The sequence below is a fragment of the Branchiostoma floridae genome, unplaced genomic scaffold, assembly GCF_000003815.2.
Source record: "Branchiostoma floridae strain S238N-H82 unplaced genomic scaffold, Bfl_VNyyK Sc7u5tJ_1338, whole genome shotgun sequence".
In the NCBI taxonomy this organism is placed as follows: domain Eukaryota; kingdom Metazoa; phylum Chordata; class Leptocardii; order Amphioxiformes; family Branchiostomatidae; genus Branchiostoma; species Branchiostoma floridae.
In genome coordinates this window covers 99,183-109,567 of record NW_023365702.1, presented here as the reverse complement: position 1 = coordinate 109,567, position 10,385 = coordinate 99,183, and the positions used below count along the sequence as shown (strand labels likewise).

Genomic DNA, 10,385 nt, shown 5'->3' with positions numbered 1-10,385 from the left:
TTATTGTTCTTTCACGGTTTAAGCTAGTTCCCTAGGCCAGCTCCATACAGGTGTGTGTCTGGTGCACACTTGTTTGGAGATGGCATTGGACAAAGCTGATACGTTTAGGATCGAAAAAGCCATAGCTTATCCTTCTCTTCATCGTATAACGGCGAATTCTTTTACACAAGCCGTCTTGTACCCACTTCACCTGGAATCCAGTCTACTACTGGCTCGGCTTATCGAACTCGTAGACAATTTAGGCTCTCTACGGGTCCAGTGCAGCTCTCAGCCGCCGGGGTAATCATTCACACCCGGTAGGATTTTCACGCGGTTAGACTTGGCCCAGTGGGAGTTACTAGTAATTGCCGGCCAGCAGTTGTGGCCTATTAATTAACTCCCACTGGGCAAAATCTTACCAGGGAAAATGCTACCGGGTGTGAATGATTACACCGGCGGCTTAGAGCTGCACTGACCCCGTAGAGAGTCTATACTAACTACGGTAGGCCGTGCCACAACTAGACTGGATTCCAGGTTTGTTCCCACTTTGCTTACTGAGGAATGTTCACGTTTTGATGTCTGAGGAAGGTGTCTGAGAGACATCTAAACATGAGCAAAGTGAGAACAATTTGGTTGTGTAAAAGACACATACACATACATGTACACACTTTCATACATACATAGTTCATACACACATATGCATACATACATACATACATACATACAAATACACACACATACATACATAACATTCACACACACATACATACATATGCACACTCACATACACATAAAAACGTTCATACACACACATATATACAAAGATATATATGCACACACAGACACATACATAAATTTGCACACATACATACAATTACGAATACATACATTCATACACACACATACATATTCACACTTGCATACACACACACACACACACACACACACACATATTACATACACACATACATACACATACAAACACACATACATACATACAAACACACATTCATACATACAAATGCTACCAAAAGCCTTACTTTAGCGAAGGTAATTATTCATTTCAGAACTCAAAAGAATTTGGTGTCACCAGAATGTTTATTACTTGAAGTCAGTACATTTAAATCTTCATGAAAGGAAAAATAAAACACAACATGATTCCATATAATGCACTACTTTCTACATATACTTGCGATTTGTTTCATTTGCTAAAGACAGCACCAGATTTCAGGGTGCAGATACGCTGAAGATCACTAGGAGGCATCACTGCACAAGACAGAACGAGTCTACTTTTTAAATGACCGAGCAGAGGTTCACACCAACATTGGGGATCCAGCATGGCTTGTAGTTCAACGATACAAAATATTCCTAGGCCTAAAATCACGGCAAAAACAGCTTGAGTCGAACCTCTGCTCTGCTTAGTTAGGTCAGCAGTCTGCCGTTTTTCTCCAGCGACACGGGTACAAGCAGGTACAGATCTGGTTTCCAAAGGAGGCCTGCAATTTTAAGCACGTTGACTATTACCAAATGGAGCAACACCTACAGACAAGATGGCGGAGCCGTGTACCAACATGTGACTCTCCCGACCGACAAGCGACTACCTCTTGTGCACTTACAGTAGCTTTGTGCCACAAACTGTGAAGATCACCGAATACAATTTACAAAAGTTGACGTATAAAATACTAGAGAAAACTAAAACTTCAATTTAAACGGAAGAAAATTTTTTCTTTGTGAACCTATGCATGTCCAAACATGCCCGTGGAGCTGCACCCGACTCGTGAATGAAGTACTTAGGTCTAACTTACAAATGAATACCCGACTTTTTAGGAACCTCCCATTCCACTCATTTTGCTTATTGACCCTGTACTATATTGCTGTATTTATATCTGTATTTATATCTGTGAACATGTCAAATTCAAAATTGCTAAATTCAACCAAGTACCCATGTGGCACATGTGACCGCACCGTCTCCTGGAGTGATCTAGGAGTAGAGTGCGAAACATGTGGCCGCTGGTATCACTTATCATGTCAAGGGATACAGTCTAGCTCATATGACCGTCTAGGACAGAGTGAGGTGGTGTGGAATTGTGATGTTTGTGTGCCCACATGCACAAAAAACTCCACCCCTAGTCCAACAAATTCCACTTTGAACAGTGAAAGTGACTTCAGATCCTCTCATTCATCCACTCCCACAAATTCCACATTGAACAGTGAAAGTGACTTCAGACCCTTTCATTCATCCACTCCCACCCGAGTAAATCAACAAAACAAGCGGTCCAACCGCCCACTCAGGTTTTTAAACATCAATTTTCAATCAATTGTTGGAAAAAGGGCAGAGACTATGAACTTGATAGACAGTACAAAACCGGATGTTATCCTAGGGACCGAGTCCCATTTAGATGATACCATATTTAGTAGTGAAATTTTACCACCAGGCTTCAACATATTCAGACGGGATAGAAACAGAAACGGCGGTGGCGTTTTCATCGCTGTTGCAGACAATCTGCCATGCCATGAAGTCACCGAGCTGTCTGTTCCTGAATGCGAAATAATATGGGTAAAGATCAGAGTAAAAGGTAGAAAACATATTCTTGCTGCCTCTTATTATAGACCACATACAAGAGATAGCCTAGACCAATTTGAAACATCAGTCCAACGTGCAGTAACAACTACCAGTAATGCAACTCTCATCTTGGGAGGTGATTTCAATTTCCCCGCGTTTGACTGGAACACAAAGCAACTGAAAGTAACTTCCAATTATCCCGGTCTTCATTACCAATTCCTGGATTTTATCCAAGATATGGGTCTAGACCAGATGGTCACCCTCCCAACCAGAGGTGACAACACGTTGGACTTGTTTCTTACAAACTACCCATCTCTTGTACCACGAATAGAATGCCTCCCTGGCATTTCTGACCATGATGTTGTCTTTATGGAATTTGACATCAATCCTGTCTATAAGCGACAGAATAGGCGGAAAGTTCCTCAGTACTCTAGAGCAGACTGGCCCGCTCTCCACGCGGCTGCAGCCGACCTTTCTGACTCCATTGTAAAAGACTTTGGCAAAGACAAAAATACTGAGCATATTTGGTGCGCTTTTAAGGAAGGACTCTCATCCATGTCCCAACAGCACATCCCCCAAAAAACCCTAGGCGGTAAAAACAACAAACCGTGGGTGGACCATACTACTTCTCGCCTAATCCGTCGTAGGGACAGACTATACAAACGATGGAAAAAGACTGGTAACACTAAGGTACGTGAACAAATGAAAGCTCTCAAACATACAATCCAGCGTCGGCTACGCCGAGCCTACTGGTCATACACTGAAAGTTTGTTTACTAACCAAGATGACCCTCATGCAATCCCCGGGGCTAACATGAAGAGGTTTTGGACTTATATCAAGTCGCAGCGGACCGAGGCTGCAAGTGTTGCCCCCTTGAAAGTAGAGGGCAAACTTGTTACAGAAGCCGTGGACCGTGCAGAAGCACTTAACAAACAGTTTCAAAGTGCCTTCAGCCAAAAGGTCACTTTCACTGTATCAGAATTTCAGAATAGAACAAACCTCTTTCAGCAACCAAATGCACCAACATGTAGCTCGATAAACATCTCTGAGCCCGGAGTGCGAAAACTGATGCAAAACCTGGACCCCAAAAAGGCTCCTGGTCCCGATGGCATCAGCCCTAGGTTGCTGAAAGAATTGGCAGTCGAGCTAGCACCAGCACTCACTCTCCTTTTTCAGTCTTCACTCGAGTCGGGTGTCGTACCACGAGATTGGAGAACAGCAAATGTTACCCCAGTCTATAAGAAAGGGGAACGCTATCGTCCTGAGAATTACAGGCCAATTTCCCTTACCAGTATTCCATGTAAGATAATGGAGCATATTGTTACTAGTACGATTATGTCTTATGTAGAAGAAAATGAAATCATATGTAAAGAGCAGCATGGGTTCAGACGCCGCCATTCCTGTGAAAGCCAGTTACTCGGACTTGTGGATGACTTGTCTGTTGACCTTGAACAGGGGAGACAAACAGATGCCCTGATAATGGATTTTAGCAAGGCATTTGACAAAGTTTGCCACTCCCTACTCATCCATAAGTTAAACTACTACGGCATCACAGGGTCGCTGCAGACCTGGATCCAGAGCTTCCTCACCGACCGCCGGCAAGCGGTAGTATTGGAAGGCTCAATTTCAAGTTTTGTACCAGTAGATTCAGGAGTGCCGCAGGGATCTGTTCTAGGCCCCACCCTGTTTCTGTTATATATAAACGACCTCCCTACCAGTTTGTCGTCTATTGCTCGTCTGTTTGCAGACGACACCTTGGCACACAAAACTATCAGCTCGACTAGGGATCAGGAAGTACTTCAAGAAGACTTGGATCGTCTTGCTGAGTGGGAGCAAACCTGGATGATGAGTTTCCATCCAGACAAGTGCCAAGCACTCCATATCACAAGGAAGAGGGTCCCCCAAACAATGAACTACAAACTTCATGGTCACACTCTTGTCTCAACCAAGGAAGCCAAGTACCTAGGAGTGACAATTACCTACAATCTCACTTGGTGTACGCACATCGCAAACATCACCAACAAGGCCAGCAGAACCCTAGGTTTTCTGAGAAGAAACATAAAGGTAGGATCCAAAAAGATAAAAAACCTTGCTTATGTTACATTAGTCCGACCATTACTAGAATTTGCTAGTCCCGTTTGGGACCCCTATACAGCAAAGGATATAGCGAAGCTCGAAGCGGTCCAGCGTAGGGCTGCCCGGTGGGTGTCAAACAGGTATCGACGGTCCTCCAGTGTCAGCGAAATGCTTCACGACCTTGAGTGGCCAACACTCCAGGAGAGACGACGGAGGGCCAGATTGGTCACTTTTTATAAATACCACTCAGGGGATCTGGCTATTAACTGCAAAACTAGTCCCGCTCCACAAACTAGAAGTTCGAGATCGACCCATCCCGCAGCATACAAGGTACCGACTAGTAGAACCCAATATAGGCAAAATGCCTTCTTCCCACGTACAATTAGAGACTGGAACGGCCTCTCAGCGGAGGTGGCGCTATCGCCATCCTTGTCTATGTTTAAATCCAAAATATAATCCCCCCTCAGTCTGCGCAGTGAACCTCTCCATGTTGCCACGGCTGCAGAATCCTCAAAAAGATGAGGTTGGCAGCCTAACCGAAAGAAGAACCGAAAGAAGAACACAGGAGAATAAAGATATGACCAGTGTCAGGCTCCAAGAAAGAAATGCCTTGTCTGCACGCATCTTTACATTTAAATTCCAATTGAGCGTTATCGCGACAACTATTGGATAACCAGGAGATGATGGTTGACCGAGGTCATAGTATACTTCCGGGTCATGAGACGCAACTTCCTATTTTCCGGAGAAACGGCGTGGGCTTGGAAGTTTTTCTTCGTCTCGAAGATCTCGTCAACATTTAGCGGTTTAGGGAGCCTACGGACGTTGTTGTGCAAGTCTGCTGGTGTTCAAGTTTGTTCCGGTAAGACGACCTCTTGTATTTTGATGATAGAAGCTCTGTAGGTTTGACAGAAAGCTCGAAAGTGAACCGTTTCGTGAACGCGTCGTGTCGCAACCTCCTTGTTTATGGGGGGGGGGGGGGGGGGGGGGGTCGCCGAACAAAGGTATAAACCAAGTGGCTCTGTCGTCTATGTCCGCTAGAAGAATGACCAAACCTTAGAGGAAATAGTTATACAAATGTATGTTTGAAATGTTTCTGTACCTAAAATAGGGAGGGACATTCTGATAGGTAGAGGAATGCAGAAAGACGTAAACAACGGGGGCCTGTGAGGGGTTTACGGGAGATCCGTTGATAAGAACTTTGGGTTTATCTATTCAAAAGCAAGTGAAAATGCCAGTTTGTTTTTATGTATGCTCTTTCAAAGTCAATTCTGCAGTGTTCTTTGGTGTAGAAATATGCCATACTTGTATGAAAAGCGCAGTTTTGTATCCGTATACCTCAACTTCCCCCGTCCGGCCCATGGCCGGAATTTCCCAGCGTTCCACCATCTGGTGTTCATTATGGCGTGTTTGAACTAACTGTACGGGGAGGTTCAGTAGTACTTGAGTAGGGGTAGTTACAGAAAATTCAGGTATAGGTACAGTCGAGATCCAGAGGATCAGGTCCAGGTCTGGATCTAAATCTGTACCTGAAAACTTGTGATTGGGCAAAAGAATGGTCCACTTCGCAACAAATGTATCTGTTTGATGTAACGTCCTTGGTTTGATGGAGTATCTTATTTCTACTGGCATTTTAGAATTCTGTAATCATGCAAGGACATGAATCATGTCAACAAAGCTAATGGCTCTGTTACACCAAGGAGCTTTTCCTTGGTTACACTAAGTTTGTGTGTAGAAACTTAGAAAAATGTATCCTACTTCGCTATTGTATATAACAGCAAAACCTGTATTGGTTTCGTAGGCATCCATAAGCGCCGCCATGTTGGATGTTTACTTTCTCAGTTTGGACGATAAGCCCCAAAAAGGCTAAATGCTGGACGGTATGATCTGCTCATTTTCTAATCGGTCTAAAATCAAGTCCAATTATTTTTTTAGGTCTGTTTTTTCCGCACCTGTCCAACAAGAAAAATGGTTTTGTACCCACCCCTATTCAGTAAGTTAAAATGCTGGAGGGAGGCTTCACTATTTGTCAGTCTTTTTTTTGTAAGGATATTTATACATTGAGTTGGGAAAAGTTTGGCTTGGACACTAATGTACAAGGTGGTATAAATGAGTGTCTCTTGCCTAATGTATAATCTTTTCCTACAGACGTAGCGCTCAAGCTAGGAGGATGGCATCAACAAGCAAGTTGCAGAGTTTGGATGACGTCAGGAGAAATGCCAACGAGTATAGTGCTGTGCAACTTGGCACTAGCAGAGGGAAGAAGTGCTACAGGTGTGAGGAGTGCGGCAAGCAGTTCTGTAGACAAGGTGATCTGAAGAAACACAAGCGGACTCACACAGGGGAGAAACCATACAAGTGTGAGGAGTGCAACAGACAGTTCAGTCAGCTTGGCCATCTTAAGAGACACATGCAAACTCACACAGGCCAGAAACCTTACAAGTGTGAGGAGTGTAGCAAGCTGTTTAGCAGGCCAGATGAACTAAAGAAGCATATGCAAACTCACACAGGTGAGAAACCCTACAGGTGTGAGGAGTGCAGCACTCAGTTCAGTCAGCTGGGTCATCTAAAAGCACACATGCGGACTCACACAGGGGAGAAGCCCTACAGGTGTGAGGAGTGCAGCAGGCAGTTCAGTGACCGGAGGGATCTGAAGACTTCAAGAGACACATGCGGGGGAGAAACCCTACAAGTGTGAGGAGTGCAGCAAGCAATTCAGTCATTTAAGTAATCTGAAGAAACACATGCGGACTCATACAGGGGAGAAACCCTACAAATGTGAGGAGTGCAGCAAGCAGTTCAGTCATTTAAGTAATCTGAAGAAACACATGCGGACTCATACAGGGGAGAAACCTTACAGGTGTGAAGAGTGTAGCAAGCAGTTTAGTCAGCTGGATGATCTAAAGAAGCACGTGCGGACTCACACAGGGGAAAAACCCTACAGGTGTGAGGAATGTAGCTAGCAGTTCAGTAAGATGGATAATCTGAAGCAACACATGCGGACTCACACAGGGGAGAAGCCCTACAAATGTGAGGAGTGCAGTACGCAGTTCAGTCAGTTGAGTAATCTAAAGGCACACATGCGGACTCACACAGGAGAAAAACCATATAAGTGTGAGGAATGTAGCATGCAGTTCTGTCAGATGGGTGATCTGAAGAAACACATGCGGACTCACACAGGTGAGAAACCGTACAAATGTGAGGAGTGCAGCAGGCAGTTCAGTGAGCTGAGCCATATGAAGAAACACAAACGGACTCACACAGGGGAGAAACCCTACAGGTGTGAGGAGTGTAGCAGGCAGTTCAGTAGGCTCCATCATCTAAAGGGACACATGCGGACTCACACAAGTGAGAAACCCTATGGATGTGAGGAGTGCAGCAGGCAGTTCATGACGTCTAGTAATTTGAAAAGCCACATGCGGACTCACAGGGGAGAAACCCTAAAGGTCTGAGGAGTGCAGCAGGCAGTTCAGTATTCTGGATACCCTGAAGAAACACGTGGAAGAAACACAAGGGAGAAAGTGTGAGGCGTGCAGCAGGCAGCTCTGTGAACTCAGTTTTCGTAGAAGGCACATGCAAACTAAAATAACACTGGCAAAGACCAGGAGTGTGAAATGGAGATGTTGGTCACAACTTTCAAATTTTGAAGATTACCTGTAAACATGGCTCATTTGTTCCTTTTTTTCACATTTTGTTAGTAGTTTAGTAGTATAACCAGCTTTGTGATTGTAACTTCATGTACATTCCTCTACTGTAACATCTCTTCTTGCCAAGAAAAGTAATACTTTTGTTTACTTCAAAGGTTGGGAACTTCAGATAAGAAATACATTTATTTACTTGTCGATTTCTTATCTGAAGTTCCCAACCTTATTTATTAGTTAGAAAGGCATAACAGAGTAGGTTTTGTTCATTATTAAAGTTTTTTTATTGCGCATGCCCTTTTGTAAAATGTCTAGTTGTCCATTTAGTACATGGAATAACAGTTTAAGCTGCAGAAGTCTATATTTCAGGCTTGTAGTTTAACTTTGGTAACAATAGAACTAGTCTAGTGAAAGCAGTTGTGCGAAAAAGACTTGTTTTGTCACTACTAACAACTTGTTATCTTTAGATAGTTTATTGTACTAATTTATATGTACCATAGTGTTAGTGTTATCAGGTTAAGGTTTTCAGGTACCTTATACAACATGTACTTGCAAGCAAGGAGGTTAAGTTGCAAGTTTAAATCTTTTTTGGGGGTATCAGAAGCTGTTTTTCTTGGTCTGAATTTATCTTGAAAATTCACATTGTAATGGTAGTGTTATTTTAGGTTTTATTGTTCTGAGACTGTTCTTGTTTTTTACAGTTATTTGTTTTGTTCAATAAAGTTGTTTGATGCACACTTGTTTTGCATTAATGACAATGGCCCCAATTAATTGATATAATGTACAGAATGTTTTAAAGGGGCATCCTGAATATCCAGAACATATTAATACATGTACAATCCATTCAGGCCTTCTAAAGTTATGCTGGTCAGCTTACAAACATGTAAGTATGCACATACATACACACAAACACACACACATACATACATCGACAAGCACATACATACACACACGCACACATGCATACATACATAGACATACATACACATACGCCTACATACATACACGCATACGCACACAATGTATACATACATGCAAACATACACACACACATACGCACGCACACACATACATACACACACACATAGACATTCATATATACAAACGCTACCAAACACAAAAGAATACAGTGTCACCAGCATGTTTATTTCATGAAGTCAGTACACGGTGGTCAAATACGGGCTCAAAATCTCCCATGTCTAGCCGAATTCGAACCTTCTTCCATGATGTTCCATCTGACGTAATTCGAACCGAACCCGTGTTCTTTTTAGGTCATCTGCGGTCATTGCAGGTAAAACCGTGCTTTCTGGCATTTTCCCCCCAACTAACTTGAACCAGGCGAAAAATATAGTTTTTAGCCAATATAAACAATTTTCTGGACAGTAAATCTATGCTTACACTTTGTTTGGGACCTGTAATATGTAACGAAGCTACTGGCGTTTTTGTTGGTGACCTTGAATATCATAAGTGTTGTTTACACCGGTGTGACAGCGATCTCGCCCCCCCGTGATCTCGCCCCCTCGGGGGCGAAATCACTAGCGATCTCGCCCTCCCCGGCTAGTGATCTCGCCCCCCTACCTCGCCCCCCTTTAGCGATTTCGCCCCCCCCAAAAAAACGGGTTTACATGACATTTTAGAAGTTGATTGGTATAAATCACAAAATGTAGTTTCAGAATGATATAAGTACACGAGTTTGATACATAACTCCATTCATAGTATCAATATTAACGTAATTACATGGTAATATGATAGCTGAACTTGTTTCAGACAAGGAGGGTTTGGTCCCTTGTATTCCCATTATTGCATATACCTGAGTCTTGACATAAGATGTATTTCATTGTATTCACCTGTCCTCAAGCAACCTATATATCTCCAATATGAAGTCTCTACCATGAAGTGACCACAAAAGAACTATGTAATGTCTTTATTAATTATGCAAATATTAGGTATTAATTAGAATAACGCACATTTTGGTATATGTACCTGGCCAAGGGATATCTTCACCTCCAACATGACTGTTTTTTCTAGTATTTAGGAACTGATGCATTTACCCGTGTTTCTTAAGACAGGTACTTTACCAGTGTTTGTGTAGCATTTCGCAACAGGTATATCAACTTGCGCGTAGATAG

General features: G+C 43.1%; 1 pseudogene; it reads left to right on the top strand.

Moving 5' to 3' along the window:
* Nucleotides 1–6,785: 6,785 nt before the first annotated feature.
* LOC118407414 overlaps nt 6,786–10,385 on the top strand; it is a 6,439-nt pseudogene continuing 2,839 nt past the window's right edge.